General features: G+C 58.6%; 1 pseudogene; it reads right to left on the bottom strand.

Annotated features, from left to right (window-relative positions):
• Positions 1 to 19499, bottom strand: part of LOC119092094 (twitchin-like) — a 104755-nt pseudogene that overhangs the window by 19278 nt on the left and 65978 nt on the right.

Genomic DNA, 19499 nt, shown 5'->3' on the forward strand with positions numbered 1-19499 from the left:
CCACCCATCGCCGAGCCGCCCTCACCTGGGGGGCGGTCGGCTTGTCGACCACCTGGACGCGGCACGTGGCCGTGTCGTAGCCGACCGGGTTCGTCAGCTTGATGGTGTAGCTGCCCTGGTCGGAGCGCTTGGCCCGCTTGTTGCTCAGGATGCTCTCGGTGTCACTAGCGAATCAAGCAGACATTCCGCCGTGGCTACATCGCGCATTCACAGTAGCAACGGTGCTGACACGACGAGAAATGTGGCAGATCACCGACTTTAAAACGAATTACGTTATGCATAACATCTTTTAATTGGCGTTATACAAGTTACCTTGCAAAACTTGGCAAAAACCTCTCGTCACCCCAGCCCCGTGCACTATGTCTAACCTGACCCTCTCCTCACCCCAGCCCCGTACCTGGTGTCTTACCCGACCGTCTCCTCGCCCCCGCCCCATACCTGGTGTCGCACCCGACCATCTCCTCGCCCCCGCCCCGTACCTGGTGTCGAATCTGATCCGCTCGTCGGGGAAGATCTCATCGCCTCCGACCGTCCAGGTGGGCTTCGGCCGCGGCGACGCGGTGAACGGCACTGAGATGGTGAACGGCTCGCCGGCGCGCACCGTCATGTCGCGGATCGCCAGATCCGAAGTGATCTTCGGAGCGCCTGCGGTGACGATGGAAGCGGTCATTGACCCCATCCAGGCGCGAGACGCGCAGCACCTTCTCGCTCTGACAGAACGCCGGTCCCCTCGCTCTGCCGGCGGTGCTGACATAGCTCTAACAGCCGGCAACGTTGCGGGCGTGCACGGACAGGGCTCAATAACGAGCCTCAGCGGCATTTGAGCCGACATGATTTGCTAGAGAATCGCCTCTAATGGATGACTTTTTAAGTGCTACCGGGCAGTTGGAGGAGCGGTGATGATAGCGCGTGCGACTCACTGGGAGGTGACTGGGCCTTGATGGGGTCGGACGGGCCGCTCCAGGGACCCTGGCCGGCCGCGTTCTTAGCAGACACGCGGAACTCGTAGTCGGTGCCCTCTGTCAGGTTCATGACCCTGCCACGAACGGATACGGTTCAAACGACATCTTTGATTAGCTTCAGAGGGCCGTGCGTTGCCTCAAACCAACACCCTGTTAGACCTGACTGGAGTTATCTTGGCTGCCTTTCATTCTAATGCAAACCCCAAGCAGATCCCCTTGTGTCAGCGTTTCAGGCCTCATGAAGTCTTTCAAGGCTGTAGTCCCCACGGCTCCAATTCCTATCTCACACAACCAACAAAGAATGTCACGCGACGTGCGTCCAATGCCTATGGTAGAGAGCGAACCAACACCACCAGGATCATACAGTTTGCGAGACGGCCTGAGTCAGATAGCACGAGTGCGGCGCACAATGACCCCAGAATCCGCCGGTGCCCCCATCAGCTGTCACCGCAGCCAGCCACCGCCACCGCCGCCGCCGCTCACTTGAACTCGACGCCCGGGATGGTGGCGTGACAGGCCTTCACCCATCCCTCGCCGGGCACGCGGCGCTCCAGCAGGTAGCCGGTGATGGGCGAGCCTCCGTTGTGCTTGGGCAGTTGCCAGCGCAGTGTCACCGAGTCCTCGGACGTGGTCACCATCTGAGGCGCTCCTGGCGCGCCCGGCACGTCTGCGGCACACGCGGCGCACGCTCGTCTCATATGCGCACCGAACGACCGTGCTCGTCCCAGAGAGGACGCTAAGGAGATTGTGGGGAACGCGATGACTGTACGAGCGCTGTCGTTTATGATATGAAACGGTACTGTGGTTGATAATGCTACCTTGTAATCACCGGGCGAAACATGTACTTACACGAGGACGGAGATAAACGATATTTAAATGGAGTGTTTCCTAAACAGTTATCCGCCTGTTACGCATTAGTTAACACCGACGGCCTCTCCTAGCTCAACTACCGTCCAAAGCCGGGAGCGGTGTCGGCGCGGTGGCTGACCAAACGTCCAAAGCCGGGGGCGGTGTTGGCGCGGTGACTGACCGAGCGTCAAAAGACAGCTGCGGTTCTGGCGTGGTCACTAACCGAACGCATGGCGGGCCCGAATAGGCTCGCTTGTCTCGCAGGGCTCCGAGATGCCGTGCTGGTTCTCGGCGCGTACCCGGAAGTCGTACTCGCGGCCCACCGTCAGGTTACGCACGCGCACACCCGTGCCGGCGACGAAGCTGGACACCTGGGGCCGGAATCGAACGGTGGTTGACACAGATGGAGTACACACGTCGATCTCAGAAGAAGTTGGTTGGGGTAAAACGCGACGAGATATGAACTTAGCCTACTGGAAACACCCCAATGCTTGACTGCGTGATGCTACAGGATTGCTCACGAGTTAGGTAACAAGTAGCGAAACTTAACTTTACGCAACCAGGACAGACAAGACGAACTCTGCACTGGGGGATCACAAATGAATTCCCATGGACCTGCCGCCATCCAGTCAGCTTCGCCTTTTCTGAATGGCCAGTTGCGTCCCGTCCTCACCTTGATCCATTCAGGGGCGCCGTGGTCGCGCCTCTCCACCACGTAGTTGGTGACGTCGGAGCCACCGTCGTCCTTGGGCGGCTTCCAGAAGAGCGTGAGGCTGTCGCCGCCGAACTCGTCGGCCCTCAGGTCCCGCGGCGGGCCCGGCCGGTCCAGTACCTGGTCACGTGATATGGTGCGGCGTCACGCCGGCGTCACGACGTGCCAAGGAGGGAAACTTTGTATAGTTATGATCCAAGCTAAGGTGGTGGTGATTGTAAGTCTTCGGATGCATGTGAAACATGCAGCGGGTGTGTATCTTGCTGAAGCATCTAAGCTGCACCGGAGGACACACATTCTGGGGTGGATGCGTCACATCAAGACGCTGAATCGCAATGGATATGCCAATTACAAAAGCTTCCGAAAATGGTTGTATTTGACCTATTCGTGTCGTCGTCAGTGACACATAACTGAACAAACTGCAGTTTGACGGAGCCGTGCTGCCCAACGCCGACTTTTGCAGAACAGTTTTGGCCGACCAGCGCAACCTTACTTGATCGCACGCCCACGCCGCACACACATCACACACCACACATTGCACACACACCGACAATGACGCGCAGCCCCCACTCGACTCGACAGACCTCCCAGTCCGCCACCGAGTGCCAGCCATACCCGCCGGGTCTAGTCTCACCTCTTCCACCAGCCACGCCCACCAGACTCAGTGAACGGTGTGGTCGCACCATGGTGCGCCAGCCCCGCCAGCCGAAGCCAGGGAGGGAGGAGAGATCTGGGTTTCACCATCGTACTCCAGCCCCGCCCGCCGAAGCCAGACAGGGATGGGAATATGGGTTTCACCATCGTACACCAGCCCGGCCCGCCGAAGCCAGAGGGGGAGGAGAGATCTGGGTCTCACCATCGCACACCAGCCCCGCCCGCCGGAGCCAGAGGGGGAGGAGAGATCTGGGTCTCACCATCGCACACCAGCCCCGCCCGCCGGAGCCAGAGGGGGAGGAGAGATCTGGGTCTCACCATCGCACACCAGCCCCGCCCGCCGGGGCCAGCGGCCGTCTCACCTTGACATTGCAGATGGCTGTATCCATGCCCGACTTGTTCTTCAGGTGCAGCCGGTAGGGGCCGGTGTCGCCGCGCTGCGCGTTCGTCATGACGAAGCTGGCCGAGTCGTCGGCCAGCTGGGTGTGCACGCGCGGGTCGCTGTCGTCGACGGGCACGTCGTCACGCGTCCAGGCGGCCGTCGGCTTGGGGAAGCCGCGGTACGGCACATGGATGCTGAAGTCCTGCCCGGCCTTGACGGTGATGTCGCGCAGGCCACTCACGTCGATGTGCGGCTTGTTCGGTTGCTCCTCCACCTGCAGCAGCAAGAGTAAGTGGTGTGCAGCGCTCCAGTGCCGTTTCAGCGGAAGCAATCGGCTGATGAGGCGCACGTGATCGAACAGCGGGAAGAATGCGAGTCGTCTTCCGGTTTCATTGGCGGCATTGACTCTTTGATTCAGATGAGTAAAATTAAACAGCCACTAAGAAGAGCTAAAAAGTACCTAACACCACCAGTCGTCATTATGCATCAAATGGACACCTCGTTTAATATTCATCATTCAAAACTCCCTCACCACCAACCTGAAATGCGATTCATAACGCCTCGAGACGTCATGCCGCATTCAGTCCTCAATAAGACAGCACATGCACCTCGTGCACCACGCCCTGTCACATGCATCGCAAAACCACGCACACCTCCACAGCTGCCCCTTCACCGCCTCGTCACCCACACATCTCCGGCTACTCCCCCTCCCCTAGCTCCACATCCCGCACCTTGATGAACGGCGACGCCTTGCTGGGCTCCGACTCGCCGACGTCGTTGACGGCGATGACGCGGAAGGCGTACTCGTCGCCCTCGGTCAGGCCGGGGACAGTGAAGTTGCTGAGTGGGTGCGGCTCCCTGTTGCACGGCTCCCAAGCGTCGCTGCCCTTGGGCTGCTTCTGCACGAGGTAGCCGCGGATCTTGGCGCCGCCGTCCTTGGGCGGCCGCCACGAGAGCGTGACGGAGTCCTTGGTAATGCGCTCCGGACGCGGGGCCTCCGGCGCGTTCGGCTTGTCTGCCGGGCGGGGCGGGGACACATCGTCAGCGACCGAGACAAGCGTCGATGCGCCAACACGAAATGGCTTTGGTGAAACTGCAAGAAGTACGCATGCAAGTGTACTAAAGCTTGGCGGTTTAAGTCGTTTTGACTCGGACTGCCTTGACTTAAAATTATGGCTTTACAGACACCTGCACGAGTTTGGTGTAGACCAGAAGTTGGAGCCATTTTGCCTGCGACTCTTTTCTGCTTAACTATGAGTTCCAGGACATATTTGCGTCCATCGAGCCTGCTGCAGCTACCGTTGCCTCTCCGCTATATCCACAAGAACCCTTGCCGTCACTGGACAGAGCGGTTGGCGGGCTGTAATGACTCCGATTCGCCACAGCATCACGCAGGTAATCACCAGCCTACCGCACCCACATCGCCTCTTCCCGCGAGTCCGGCGCCCACAGAGACAGTCAGCCGCCGGCGCCCACATCCGCACCCCCTCCCGCGGGTGCCGGCCACTCACAGAGCATGGTGCCGCAGGTGACGGGCTCGGAGGGCCGGCTGGGCTGGCCCGGGCCGGCGTCGTTGACGGCCAGCACGCGGAACTCGTACCGGCTGCCCTCCGACAGATGGCTGACCGTGTGACTGGTGGTCGGCACCAGGTACGTGTTGCACTTGATCCATTCGCCGCCGCGGTCTCGGCGCTCCACCAGGTACCCTGCCGGCCAGCCAGCGCGTGCACTCGTTACGACTGTGTACGGATATCTGCGACTGTCCACGCACATCTATTCGCTGTTCACTTCTTCACTGACGTATCCAGCTGATATTTGGTTATTGCTATTGATATGATATTTGAGATATTCTTATGATGGGATGTCTCTTGATATTATGATATTATATTATGATATTATGATATTATGATATTATGGTATTATGTCTTATGATATTCTTATCTCCCTAGACCCAAGTGAGACCGGGCTGCCCCCACCACTGCCCACCTGAGACGGGGTTGCCTCCGTTGTACTCTGGCGGCGTCCAGCTGAGGCTGACGCTGCTCGGCGTGTATGACGTCACTAGCGGCTGGCCCGGCGCATCCGGAGGGTCGAACGGATTCTTGGCTGTCACCTGGCAACAGCCAATCAGCAGTCACCAGCCCGCTCCGGTTGGCTTACTTTGCAATAGACAAACGCAAACTTCCTACCAGCGACAAGCAGCACGCTCAGAGTGTGGCCGAACAGACTGTCAACTCGCGATATCATGCCCATGTTTCTGACCTGTTTTTCGCCCAGTTATCAGAGTATACATCCCCCAAGTCGGTGGATGACGTTGCCGCCGAATCAAAGCCATATGCACCGCAAAAAATCCAAAATCGACGAGCTGTCTAAAAAAGACATAAACAGGTGAGCGAAACAAAGCAGCAGCATAAAAACAGCCCATCGTTGATAAAAACTCAGCCGCAAACTCAGCTTCCTGTCTCACTTGCCGTGCCTACCACCTGGCACCCCCCCCCCCCCGCGCTCGACCGGTGCCCGACGCGGCGACCCCTGACTGACCTCCATGCCGTCGAGCGGCTCTGACAGGCCGTACATGTTCTCGGCTCGGATGCGGAACTTGTACTGACGGCCCTCCTGCAGTCCCTTGGCGGTGAACAGCGGGCTGGGGATGTAGCCAGGCACCACGCGGAAGTTGTCCGAGCCGTTCTCCGCCATCTCCACCTGGTAGCCTGCGGACAACAGTCGATGCCGCGTGTCGATGGACGGCCGGATAAAGTGAGACGCGTCGCCTTCTTGCCGTGATCACTAGCAACGTGCAATCAGTAAACTGTTTAAATGCAACGCATATCGATGCATTGCGTTTAATGCAACGAGAATCAGTATTCTTATTTCAAGTGCGCCATGCCTGTTGTTTACAGAAAACTAATTTCAGCTTGATGAGGTGAAGCTAAAGACGTCTTCTCCATACCATCTGCAGCAACACCCCTGACGGAGCAGTCCCACCCCACACCACACCGCACAACAGCGCCATCGCCGCGGCACGAGACGCACCCGTGATGTCGCAGCCGCCGCAGTCCTCGGGCGGCTTCCAGGACATGGTGATCTGGTTGGCGGTGACCTGGTCGTAGGAGAGCGGGCCGCGAGGCGCGCCCGGCTTGTCCACCACGATGACCTCCACGTCGCCGGAGTCGGTGCCGTACGCGTTGCTGGCGGTGACGGTGTACTGGCCGGCGTCTTCGCGCACCGACTTGGGGATGTGGAAGCTGGTGTACTCGGGTGACGTGATCATCTGGGGGTGGGTGGACGGGCACGGTGAGACGGGTGGAGCCTCACGATGAGAGGCAGCCAAACCGTACCCTTGCTCTCGTGCCAGCTTATCGTTCCATACGGGGCATCCACAGTGCCGCGCGCTACGCGAAGCTGGATGTAATGCGCTTTCTAGTAGCTTTTCAATATCGGTTTAGGATGTCGCTAGCATCACAGTACAACGCGATCACACATTTGTACGGCTCTCTCCAGACTCCGGGAAAACACAATGTGTGTCTGCGAAGGTCAAGTTATGTTCTCCCTCTCACTGGACAAGCTCCGCCAGTTCGCGCGGAACTCCGAACCTAGTAAACCATTCACAGTAGTTCCAGTCCCAGCAATACCGCCCAACCAGGCTAAACCGAGCTCGCTCGTCGCCATTACCAACATCGTCACCACTCGCTGTCTGCCCGGTTGGCGGTGCCTCACGAGCAAACGCAGTCAGATAATTACAGCCGGTGGGCGCACTAGCGTCCTGTTGACAGTTCCAGCCTGACATCTGGACCGTCAACACCCTCTTCCTCAGCGTTCGGTGCTCGGTGGCGTGCATTCCTCGCTCGCGCGACAGTGGGACACAACACACGCTCATGAGCCTAGCGGCGCTGCCGGGCGTCCGCCGCCGGTGCCGACCCACCTCCGCCCGGCCGCCGGGCGCCACCTTCTTGCCGGCGCGGGCCCACTCGACGGTCGGCACCGGCGCACCGCTGATCGGGATCCGGATGTCGATCGGCTCGCCGGCGCGCACGCGGATCTTGCGGCCCAGGATGCCGTCCAGGTTCAGGCGCGGCGGCTCTGTGCAGCGGCCGCCGGCGTCAGTGGCGAACAGAGGCACAGGGGTAGCTGACTGTGCTGACTGGTGCAACGATAGGCATCAACCATGGTCATAAAATTATTCATTTTTTTCAGGATTACAACTGAGTTCTTTGGAATACTTGTTTCGTCTTCCCCACCGATGGAATAAATCCCGTAATATATTTTACATCGCGGGAACTGATCACAACGCCCGCGCCGTCAGCTGCGACTGGGGTCGAGCCGGGCTGATCCACGGCCGGTGACTGACCTCTCATGGGCTTGGCCGTCATGGTGAGCGATGGGTCGGAGGGGCTGCCGTGGCCGGCGGCGTTGATGGCCGTCACGCGGTACTCGTACTGGTGGTACGCCACCACCGTCGTGTCGCAGAACTCCGTGCTCTGCACGGCACAAAAGAGCGTCAGCTTGGAAAGGTGGTCACTATGAGATCAATGCATAATATAATGCAACCATAACATAGCATAGCAATCATATAAACATATGCCCAATGCAGATGAGTTGCGATCTGCAAGCCAACTGTGTTTCCATGGCACCTCGGATACTACATGGATGGACTTCGAATTGGAAAACTTTCACGTGCCTGACGAGGCCTGATACTAATAAATCATCAGAGTGGCAATGCGGCGCCCACGAAACTGGCTGTATCAAAACCAGCTCTTCATCTCGAAACCAGCACAAACCTAAGAAAGAGTGTTACTACTGCTCGCCGCGACATGCTTGCAAATGACTTCTGCACCTCACCCCCCCCCCCCCCCCCCCAGTGACACTAACCGGGACGGGTTTGCGGCTCGCGGTCTGCCAGCCCCTCCCCTCCCAGTGGCAATAACCGGGACGGGTTTCCTCCCCCCAGTGACACTAACCGGGACGGGTTTCCTCCCGCCAGTGACACTAACCGAGACGGGCTTCCTCCCGCCAGTGACACTAACCGAGACGGGTTTCCTCCCCCCAGTGACACTAACCGAGACGGGTTTCCTCCCCCAGTGACACTAAAAGAGACGGGTTTCTTCCCCCCAGTGACACTAAACGGGGCGGGTTCCCCCCCCCCAATGACACTATCCGGGACGGGTTCCCCCCCAGTGACACTGACCGGGACGGGTTTCCCCCAGTGACACTAACCGGGACGGGTTTCCCCCCACAGTGACACTAACCGGGACGGGTTTCTCCCCCACAGTGACACTAACCGGGACGGGTTTTCTCTCCCCCAGTGACACAAACCGGGACGGGTTTCCTCCCCCCAGTGACACTAACCGGAACGGGTTTCCCCCCCCCCCCTCAATGACACTGACCGGGACGGGTTTGCGGCTGACGATCTGCCAGCGGCCGGTCATGTGTTCGCGCCGCTCTACGTCGTAGCCGGTGATGGCGCTGCCACCGTTGGAGCGCGGAGCCTCCCACTTGACCTTGATGAAGTCGAGGTCGGCGTCCTCCGCCTCCGGTCGGCCAGGCCGGCCCGGCACGCCTGGGGGCCGCACGGGGTCAGCCGTCACCACAGGCAGGCCAGCCACGGCACCACGCCGGCCTCTCAGCATGCGTAACCGCTTTTCACGCAAGCGTTACTAGGCAGGAACCTAATATGGTACCAAACCTGGAATGCTCAAAAATCAGATAAGTAGAAGCAGGACCATGCTTTGTCGCCAACGCCATCAAAACAGCCATACCTGCTTACTCAGGAGGCGTTTTTGTTGCAGTGTCATGTGTCTGCTCGTCATCTCACGCTTGCGGTACTTTATGATTTAGTTTCATGAGACCAAGAACACCAGTGTAAAATGAGGATCGATGCATGATGATAAAAAACCCTTCCAGAGTAAAGGTCATTAACTATTTTGATAGGCCTGACCAGACACGGAAATTTTTACAACTATTTATCCTGTTTGTCGTGAATTGCAGAAAAGGACGTTTACGGAATGCAGTGGGACCGAATTTGGCACCCGTCGAAAACACATTAAAATAAATTAAAACAAACAAAAAACATCAAAGGACCGTTTCGAACGCAGCGGCAGGAGTACCTGCAGCACCTGCACACGGACCCCGGCACGCCTCTATCGCACCCCGCCCACGCCGCACAGCCCTGCTCACCGAACGAGTTCCTGGCGACGACCGACTTGTCGGTGGTGAGCGGCTCCGACACGCCCTGCAGGTTCTGCGCGCGCACGCGGAACTCGTACTCGGTGCCCTCCAGCAGGCGGGGCACGAGCGCGTGCGTGTCCTTGGGGTCGACGTACTGAACGGCCGGCACCCAGCCGCCCCGGTGCGTTTTGTCCCGCTTTTCAATGATGTAGCCACTGACCGGGAGAAGCGGAGTTAACGCGAAGTCTCCAGCGGTCAAGGGTACGGACCACTGGGCCAGGACTTCGAAGGCAGCACTTATTCAAATGCCAGCTCAAAAAGTCAGGCACAGTCCCATTAACGTGAGACAGTTGAAGACGAAAGGGTGTTACATCGACAAACCATATGACATTTTGCTAAAGTAAAAAAATCAGTGTCAACAGACGACAAGGTTGATGTCAACAGTGAACTTAACGAGTTCAATGGCACGGAATCCAGCAAAGTAAGTCAGCTAAGAACACTGGGCCAGGCCTCTGTCCACCTGCAGACGTCTCTGCCGGGCCCCGCCCCGCCCCGCTCCGGGCGTCCACCGCCGGGGCCGCCGGCCACCTCCAGACGTCTCTGACGAGCCCCGCCCCGCCCCGCTCCGGGCGTCCACCGCCGGGGCCGCCGGCCACCTCCAGACGTCTCTGACGAGCCCCGCCCCGCCCCGCTCCGGGCGTCCACCGCCGGGGCCGCCGGCCACCTCCAGACGTCTCTGACGAGCCCCGCCCCGCCCCACTCCGGGCGTCCGCCGCCGGGCGCCCGCCGGCCGACTCACGTGATCGGACTGCCGCCATCGTCGCTGGGCGGCTTCCAGGAGAGCGTGACGCTGTTGGCCGTGACGTCGTCGTACTCGAGCGGGCCCTCGGGCGGTCCGGGCGTGTCCAGCACGGTCACGGTCATGGTGCCTGCCGACGGCGGTCGTGTCACAGCAGATACGGCGGCGCTCAGCAGAAACAGCCGCCGTAACGGCCGCCGCCGCCGCAGAAATGGTAGCCAAAACACAATCAGATCACAGCCACCCAACGTAACGCCGTTTTTACAACAGAAAACACCGGTCCCGGATGCTGGCAGCAGTGTCAGACAACACATGCTCAAGTCACAATGTCCCATACGCAATTCACACAATGTGTGTCCGTTGTGTCATACGCATACAATTCTTTACAACATCTTGGTTGAAACAATTCAGACAACTTTGGTCGCCTATCGCCACGTTAGAAGCTGATAAAATTGCATTTCATTCAGAATCTTAGTCATCCAAATGTCTTATGGTGACAGAACACGTTACGAGCAAGAGTTCAGATTTTGTCTCGGAAAAAAACAAACTGTCGAACCTGTAAAAGAAAGCTGGGACAGCTCTCACTCCCAGTGGGACCTCTCACACGCTCGCCGGAGGGGATCGGCACGGCAGCGAACCTACCCTCGTCCGAGCCGGACCGGGCGGCGGACCCACCCTCGTCCGAGCCGGACTGGGCGGCGGACCGACCCTCGTCCGAGCCGGACTGGGCGGCGGACCTACCCTCGTCCGAGCCGGACTGGACGGCGGACCTACCCCCGTCCGAGCCGGACTGGACGGCGGACCTACCCTCGTCCGAGCCGGACTGGACGGCGGATCTACCATCGTCCGATGGGCTCCGCGGCGGACCTACCCTCGTCCGAGCCGGACTGGACGGCGGATCTACCATCGTCCGAGCCGGACTGGGCGGCGGATCTACCATCGTCCGAGCCGGACTGGGCGGCGGACCTACCCTCGTCCGAGCCGGACTGGACGGCGGACCTACCCTCGTCCGAGCCGGTTTGGACGGCGGATCTACCATCGTCCGAGCCGGACTGGGCGCCGGACCTACCCTCGTCCGAGCCGGACTGGACGGCGGATCTACCATCGTCCGAGCCGGACTGGGCGGCGGACCTACCCTCGTCCGAGCCGGACTGGACGGCGGATCTACCATCGTCCGAGCCGGACTGGGCGGCGGACCTTCCCTCGTCCGAACCGGACCCAGCAGCGGACTTACCCTCGTCCGAGCCGGACTCGTTCTCCAGGCGGAGGCGGTACGCGCCCGATTCGCCGCGCTGGGCGTTCACGGAGTGCACCACGGTGTGGTGATTGGTGGCCGTCATGGTGGTCCTGCGGGAGCAGACGAGGACGTGTTCAGGCTCACAGACGGGCAGCGTTCAGGCTCTCAGGCGGAGCGGTATTTAGGCCCTCAGATGTGGTGGTGTTCGGGCCTTCAGGCAGGACGGTGTTCAGGCCTCAGGCGGGGCGGCGTTCAGGCCTTAGGCGGGGCTGGCAGTGCTTGGATCTACCCCCCCCCCCCACCCCCCACCCCCGCTTTACTGGTGTCAGGTGTTATCGATTCTAGAGATCAGGCCAATTTAGTAAGAGTGTCAGCATCCGACGCGGTGACTCCAAATAGGGAGCTTCTTGGTGTTCAAATTCCTCCTAATATAAAACATTACCGCACACGCCGGCCGGAGCTGGACCGACCTGTCGGACAGCACCAGCGGCTGGCCGTTGACCAGCCACTCGACGGTCGGGTCCGGCTCGCCCACGAAGTCGATGTCGATGTGTAGCGTCTGGCCGGCCTTGATGCGCAGCTCGGTCATCGGCGTCTTGATCTTGGGCGCCACTGCCGAGAGAGGGAGCGTCACGCCGTCACGCCGGGGTTGCGGCTGCCACGGACACGCGCACGGCCCAGCGTCACCCCACCTAACATCCGCCAGTGGGCCGCGCTGAGACGCACACAGTCAGCTGCCGAACTGCTCTGGAGATAAAGCATTTCACAAAGGACAGGCGGTCCTTGCGGAGCTACGTCCTAACGCGTGGTAAATGTAGCCAGTGCAGGCACACGTTTCCTCGACCTGTGCCTCACACCCGCTCCCTCCCTCCCCTCCCTCCCTTCCTTCCTCGCTCCGTGTCGCCGTTGTCTCCTCTTACGTCTCCTGGGACGGGCCATGACCATCTCGGACGGCTCGCTGGGCTCGGACAGGCCGGCCTTGTTGACGGCGATGATCCTGAACTCGTACTCCTGGCCCTCGGTCAGGCCCGGGGCCTTGCCCTGGCGACATGAGGCACGCTCATCATACGTCCGCATCGCTCATACCACACGGCAGGCGGAGACAACTGCTAAAGTGAACTCCCGTGCATGACGCGCGAGTTTTAACATAAATCAGACAACTTGTAGCCGGCTCTAGGCAAATCTTGGAATGTGTGGCTTAACATTCTACTCCGCATGGCCTCAATAGCACGCAGAATGGGTGCCATTTAGCACGATGAATGCTATGTAGCTCCCCCCCCCCCCTTAGTCCAACAGCCCACCGCCGTGCGACGCCCGCGGCGCGGTCTGCTCACCTTGGTTTTGTCCGCCGGCACCTTGGCAGCGTCCTGCCAGATGGGCGAGCCTCGCTCCTTCTTCTGGATGATGTAGCCCGTGATGGGGGCGCCACCGTCGTTCTTCGGCTTGGTCCACTCCAGCTCGACGAAGTCGCTGTCCCAGTCGGTGACCTTTGGTCGGCCCGGCGCGTCCGGCTCATCTGTCGACAACAGAGCGAGGTCAAGTACGAATTTCATTCTGTACAAATTCCGGCTCGAGTTTGCTAACTGCTATATACCAGGGAATCGCGCAGTTGGGGAAGACCCGTTATGCCCGTTTTCAACATTATATCGATTCATTTTATGCAAAAACCGAACATTTTGGCCTCAGACACGTCTAACTGCACCTCTAGTAGATGATATGGCATTCTCACCGATTTCAACTCTTTAAAACACTTTGAAGGAGGCAAAGATGAATAAGTTAGTTCAGCCTTCGTCCGTAAAACCTTGCTGAATGACTACTTACTCGCGTGAATAGGACAACTCACTCTAAAATAGTTCTATCACGAATTTATTTCGTACAAAAGGTAGGATCTAATTTTCAACAAACGGCGTTCAATATCAGTTCCAGCTTCCAAAGCTTTGACTGAGCCGCAATACGTTAGACCACACGGGCTTGATCCCGATGCAGCCCAGCCCGACGTACCGCATTCGTTCTTGGCGATGATGCTGGAGTCGGTGGTGAGCGGCTCCGACTCGCCGATGTTGTTCACGGCCTTGACGCGGAACATGTACTCCTTGCGGTGGATGAGGCCTGTCACCTCGCCGGTCAGGGTAGAGCTGTGACACACCTGCGGGGGAAGGAGGGGGTGGGGTGTGGGTCATATTGCTGTCCGGCTGAGGCCTGGAGACGGCGCGGTCCCACCCTTCTGATGCATACAAGCATGCATGGTTAAGAAACACAGGCTCAAGTATGCCGTATGACGGCACAGGGTGCCAGCAGTGCAACTAGACATGCAGTTGTACAGGTCAAGAATATAATTATTGGATACTCGGATACCTTACTTCACAGCTACTCTGAGTACATAGTTGCGATGCTATAAACCTCTCAAAACCTCAACATAAGTACCAGAATGAACGGTGAAGCACGTACTCTGCCTGCACTGACGGCCCGGTCGAGTGCACACGACCCGCGCGCCTGACTCACCTCCACCCATGTACCGCGGGTGGTGTCCATCTTCTCCACCAGGTAGTGAGTGATGGGAGAGCCGCCGTCATCCTTGGGCTCGCCCCACGACAGCTTGCAGCCCTCCTTGTTGACGTCCGCCACGTTCAGCGGCGCTTGCGGCGGAGACGGCTTGTCTGCGGGGAGAGCGCTCGTCACCAGATTATCCCGAGCCGACGTCTCCATGACGGGAACGTAACACCGGCGGCGGGCCAGTCAACAGCGACGCGATCGCGTGATGACGTCAGGCTACCGTGAACCGTCAAGGCAATCGCCATGCTGTGAATGGGCTGTCGCCGCGCGCGCGCGCGTGTGTGTGTGTGTGTGTGTGTGTGAGAGAGAGAGAGAGAGAGAGAGAGAGAGAGAGAGAGAGGAGATAGAGAGAGAGAGAGAGAGGGAGAGAGAGATAGAGAGAGAGGAGAGAGAGAGGAGAGAGAGAGAGAGAGAGAGAGAGAGAGAGGCGATCTGACCGACCCAGCGCAGTGCCTGTCACGGAGAGGCCTTCTCTATACAATAAACACGACTACGTGACAAGCCTACCACAGTGGTAGCAGCAGCGTGAGTAGCCCGGCGGTGGTGGCGCTGACGTGACGCCCCAGCATGGTGCCGGTGGTGACGTGCTGACTGAGCGCCGTGACAGTGGTGAAGACGTTGAGCCAACATGGTGCCGGTGGTGACGTGCTGACTGAGCGCCGTGACAGTGGTGAAGACGTTGAGCCAACATTGTGTCGGTGGTAATGTGCTGACTGAACGCCGTGACAGTGGTGAAGACGTTGAGCCAACATTGTGTCGGTGGTAATGTGCTGGACTGAACGCCGTGAAGACGTTGAGCCAACATTGTGTCGGTGGTAATGTGCTGACTGAACGCCGTGACAGTGGTGAAGACGTTGAGCCAACATTGTGTCGGTGGTAATGTGCTGACTGACGCCGTGACAGTGGTGAAGACGTTGAGCCAACATTGTGTCGGTGGTAATGTGCTGACTGAACGCCGTGACAGTGGTGAAGACGTTGAGCAACATTGTGTCGGTGGTAATGTGCTGACTGAACGCCGTGACAGTGGTGAAGACGTTGAGCCAACATTGTGTCGGTGGTAATGTGCTGACTGAACGCCGTGACAGTGGTGAAGACGTTGAGCCAACATTGTGTCGGTGGTAGTGTGCTGACTGAACGCCGTGATAATGGTGACGGCGCTGACCCAACATGTCAATAGGGGCTACAACAGTAGGAGCCTCCCGTGATGACAGCGGTGACCCGACCGGCCCACCCCGTCAGCAGCGCTGACGGTACTCCACTGACCCAGCACGGTGACGGTGGCGGTGGCCGAGTCGGAGCCGAGCTCGTTGCTCAGCGTCAGCGTGTATTTGCCCGAGTCGGAGCGCAGCGAGAACGGAATGTCCAGCGTGGTCTGCTGGCCGTACGTCATCAGCTCCACCCGGTCCGACGGCTTCAGCACTTTGCCGTTCACCTTCCATTCCACCTGCACAGAACAAAACTCCAGTGTTACGTGGAATTCGTTCAGGCAGCTGTAGATTTCAGAGTTTTTGAAACAAGGATCGTTGTCGTCGCGTTCGGCATCAAAGCAACGGTCGGTAATGTAATGACATTCGCATAGTGATTATAACCGATGGGTGAATCGGCAGCGAGCGGAGGTAGAACTGAACGCCAAGCTGCCTTTGTCAGACGTATCTCACCTTGGGTTTCGGAGACCCTTCGATGGGGATGTTGTACTGAACCCTGGTTCCAGCCCGAACAACCAGATCCTCAAGAGCGTGCTTGTTGAAGGATGGTTTCACTGGGGAGACGCAGAACAACTTCAGATGAAGTCGCAAATGCGAACAGCGTGTACTACATCTATGCACTTGTCAAACAAAGAGAATGCACATTTCTTGGTGCTACCCACAGCGACGTCAAACGTTCGTAGTCACTGGCCCGGACTGAAAGCTGTTTCATCCCGCTTCAGCAACGATGGCTGCTCTGTCCGTTCAACAACAGCGTAGGACGGCCGGGCGGCACTCACCGAAGCGCGGCTTGGCGACGACGCTGGCGCTGGGTTCGCTGGGCTCGCCGGGGCCAGCCTCGTTAACGGCGATCACGCGGAACTGGTACTCCTCGCCCTCGGTGAGGTCGGGGGCGGTGCCGCGCGTCTGGTCACCCGGCACCTCGGCCGCCTTCTCCCACACTCTGCGGCGACGGTGCGGGGTCAGGTCAGAGGTCAAGTCAGGGCGGCGCAGGCGGCACGCCAAGAATTAGCGGCTGGCACGGACAGCCTCACAAATACAGATATATAATATCGATATATAAATACAAATATAATAATATATTACCATTAATGGCATAAGTGAAATGGAAGGAAAACAAAAGCATGTTCATTTGAAAGCTGTGCAGTGCTTTCTGAGGTGCATTTTGATATGACATGAACAAACCAATACTGCTTACCCGAACTTCGGCTTTTTCTCGATGATGTACTTGGCAACAGGCGAGCCGCCATCCTCCTTCGGGGCCGTCCATTCCAGGTCGACATGGTCCTTGTCCCAGTCGGTGGGCTGCGGAGGCAGGACCTCGTCAGCGCAGACGACGCGAGCAGAGGCTAGTCGGTGAAGCCCACCGTCGCCAGGATGGAGTTATCCCGCGACGTTACGTCTCAGCACCACCACCAAAAGCATACCTCACCGCATTAGCACCCACTTGGATACAACCAAATAAACGTTCCCAACGCGCGCGCCGTTCAAGATGATCGCATTTACAAAATCATTAATGGCCCATCTGATCTAAAGGCGGCTAAGCCAAGGTCGCGACAGATCAGTTCCATCGGCTGGTGGCACCGCCAGAGGGCGGGCGCAGGTGGGCGTACCTGCGGCTGTCCCGGCTTGTCGGGCTTCTTGAAGGGGTCCTTGGCGGTGATGGACTCGGTGCCTGTCAGCGGCTGCGACTGGCCTGACCGGTTCACCGCGCATACGCGGAATTTGTAGTCGTGGTTCTCGATCAGGTGGTCCGCCCTGCGGTAGGAGGTGGGGTGCAAGTTGGAACCAGAGCTGGACACATGAATGGTGACAGCGTAACGCGGCGCGGCGGAGAACTTGTGGGGCCCTCCGAGTAGCAATTTGGACTGATAAAATGCAGACGAATAAAAACTATGCGTTCAAAATTTTGTTTTGGATGGCGGTATACGGGCAGAACGTGCTGAATATTCTTTCATTAGCCACATGATCGCCACGAGACAATTCCCGATGTCATGTGACAGCCATGCATCCTCTTTTGGATCCCCAGTCAAATCACATGACGAGGGCAGCAGCAAAACAACAAGCAAATGCACAACACCCCCAATGAATCCATCTAGTGCTGGTGATAGCATCGTAACGTGCGTGTTACATTCCACAAACTTCACATCACGAGACCCACATAAGCCTGATCGACGGAAGCCCCGCGGCCGCGGCCTGCTGTTGACCACGGCAGCGGCCCCACCGCCGCCACTCACTTCAGCTGGCACTTGGGGCTGTCGCCGACGGGCACCCAGCGGAATGTGTCCGCATCCATCTTCTCCACGGTGTAGTGGGTGATTTCGGAGCCGCCGTTGTCCTTGGGTGGCTTCCAGCTGAGCGTGCAGCAGGACTTGGTGACGTTGGCGTACTGGAGCGGTCCCTGAGGTGGGCCGGGTACGTCTGCCGACCAGAGGAGCCACGTCAGCATGGACGCCATACATTCAGCGCCTGTACATAATACCCGAACCCGAGCGGAAGCACACCCAGCTGCAGCCTGCCACAACGGAAACAGCAAAAGTCGGCGGGTATACGCTCATACTGGCCGTTACGTCAAAGACGGGATCGCAATAAAAAACAATTGCGTCTTGAATGCGACTGTTAGTCCCCGCACATCACTGTGAGGCTAACCACTACTCGTCGCCAATACTACCAACACAACACTTCCACGCCGTCAGCGCCGGCGCCTGGCAGCACGCACCGGTGACGTTGACGTTGACGGTGACGGAGTCGGTGCCGTTGCGGTTGGTGGCCGTCAGCGTGTACTGGCCGTGGTCGGCGCGGCGGACGTTCGTGACGCGCAGCCGGATCAGGTAGTCCTCGGTGGTGATCTTAATCCGCTCCGACGGCACCAGGTCGATCTCCTGAGCGCGGTCGGCGATGGATGAGAAGCAGCACAACGATGCCACGCGCGTTAGAATCGTGGCCGCGCTGGTGCACGGACGCAGAGAACGGCTCACAAACTACCACTGCGTACATCACAGCCATCCCTGTAGCAAATGTAACCACAATGATAACCTTAATGGTAGGATCGCATGAGAGCTGAATGCTACATATGCAAAGCTCTTTTCCAAAGAGCACGGTAAGCAGCTGTATACTTGGAACGGAAACGTGCTGAGCCTCCACGCGTTTACTGCGAGGCCTACCTGGAAGGACCAGGTCTTGGATGGCGGCGGCTCGCCGGCCACTGGGACGTCGTACTCGATCGACTGCCCGGCCCTCAGCTTCAGGTTCACCATGGCGTTACGGTCGATCCGCGGCGCCACTGCGTGCAAAACACGGCCGTAGTGAAGAGCGCCCGGAATCAGGGGTGCCAAAAAAACACGGCATCCAAATAGCTCCCAACCAAACGGTGACACGGACTTAAGCAATCACATTTGTCCCCAGCTTCGACCAACCAGCGTAGAGGTTTTCACACAAAACACCACAACTGATCGTAAAATTGTGAAGCGTATATCCCTTACCGCCAGTTGAAACTCTTTTCCTCATGATCTTGACAATCGTGCTTTCAGATGTATAGCAACATCCCAGCCCTCTCATCTCTAAAACCGGCTCACACGAGAATGGCAATACTTGCGCCGGGTTTTACTCATCTTTTAAGGGCATGCCCAGATGACATGCCAAAACGCGATCACGCCGGGGCGTCCTCCATCACGGTGAGCTGTCTCCGTTCCAAATACCCTCTCCCAGTCCCGGCGGACCACTCACGGTTCTTGGGACGGGCTCGGTGCGGTCCTGTTGGGTCGGAAGGCTCGCCCGGGCCCGCCTTGTTGACAGCCACCACGCGGAACTCGTACGTGTCGCCCTCGGTCAGGTCTGGCACGTGCGCCTCGGTCTTGTCGCCCGGCACGGTCACGGCGTCCTCCCACTTGGGGCTGCGGTTGGAGGACTGGGGTCAGCAGGCTCTCACGCGTCGAGGTCGACAGCGTCACACGCACTAAGGCCCGCGGGCTCACACATATA

The sequence above is a fragment of the Pollicipes pollicipes genome, unplaced genomic scaffold, assembly GCF_011947565.3.
Source record: "Pollicipes pollicipes isolate AB1234 unplaced genomic scaffold, Ppol_2.1 Scaffold_3447;HRSCAF=4054_pilon_pilon_pilon, whole genome shotgun sequence".
NCBI classification, from domain to species: Eukaryota; Metazoa; Arthropoda; class Thecostraca; order Pollicipedomorpha; family Pollicipedidae; genus Pollicipes; species Pollicipes pollicipes.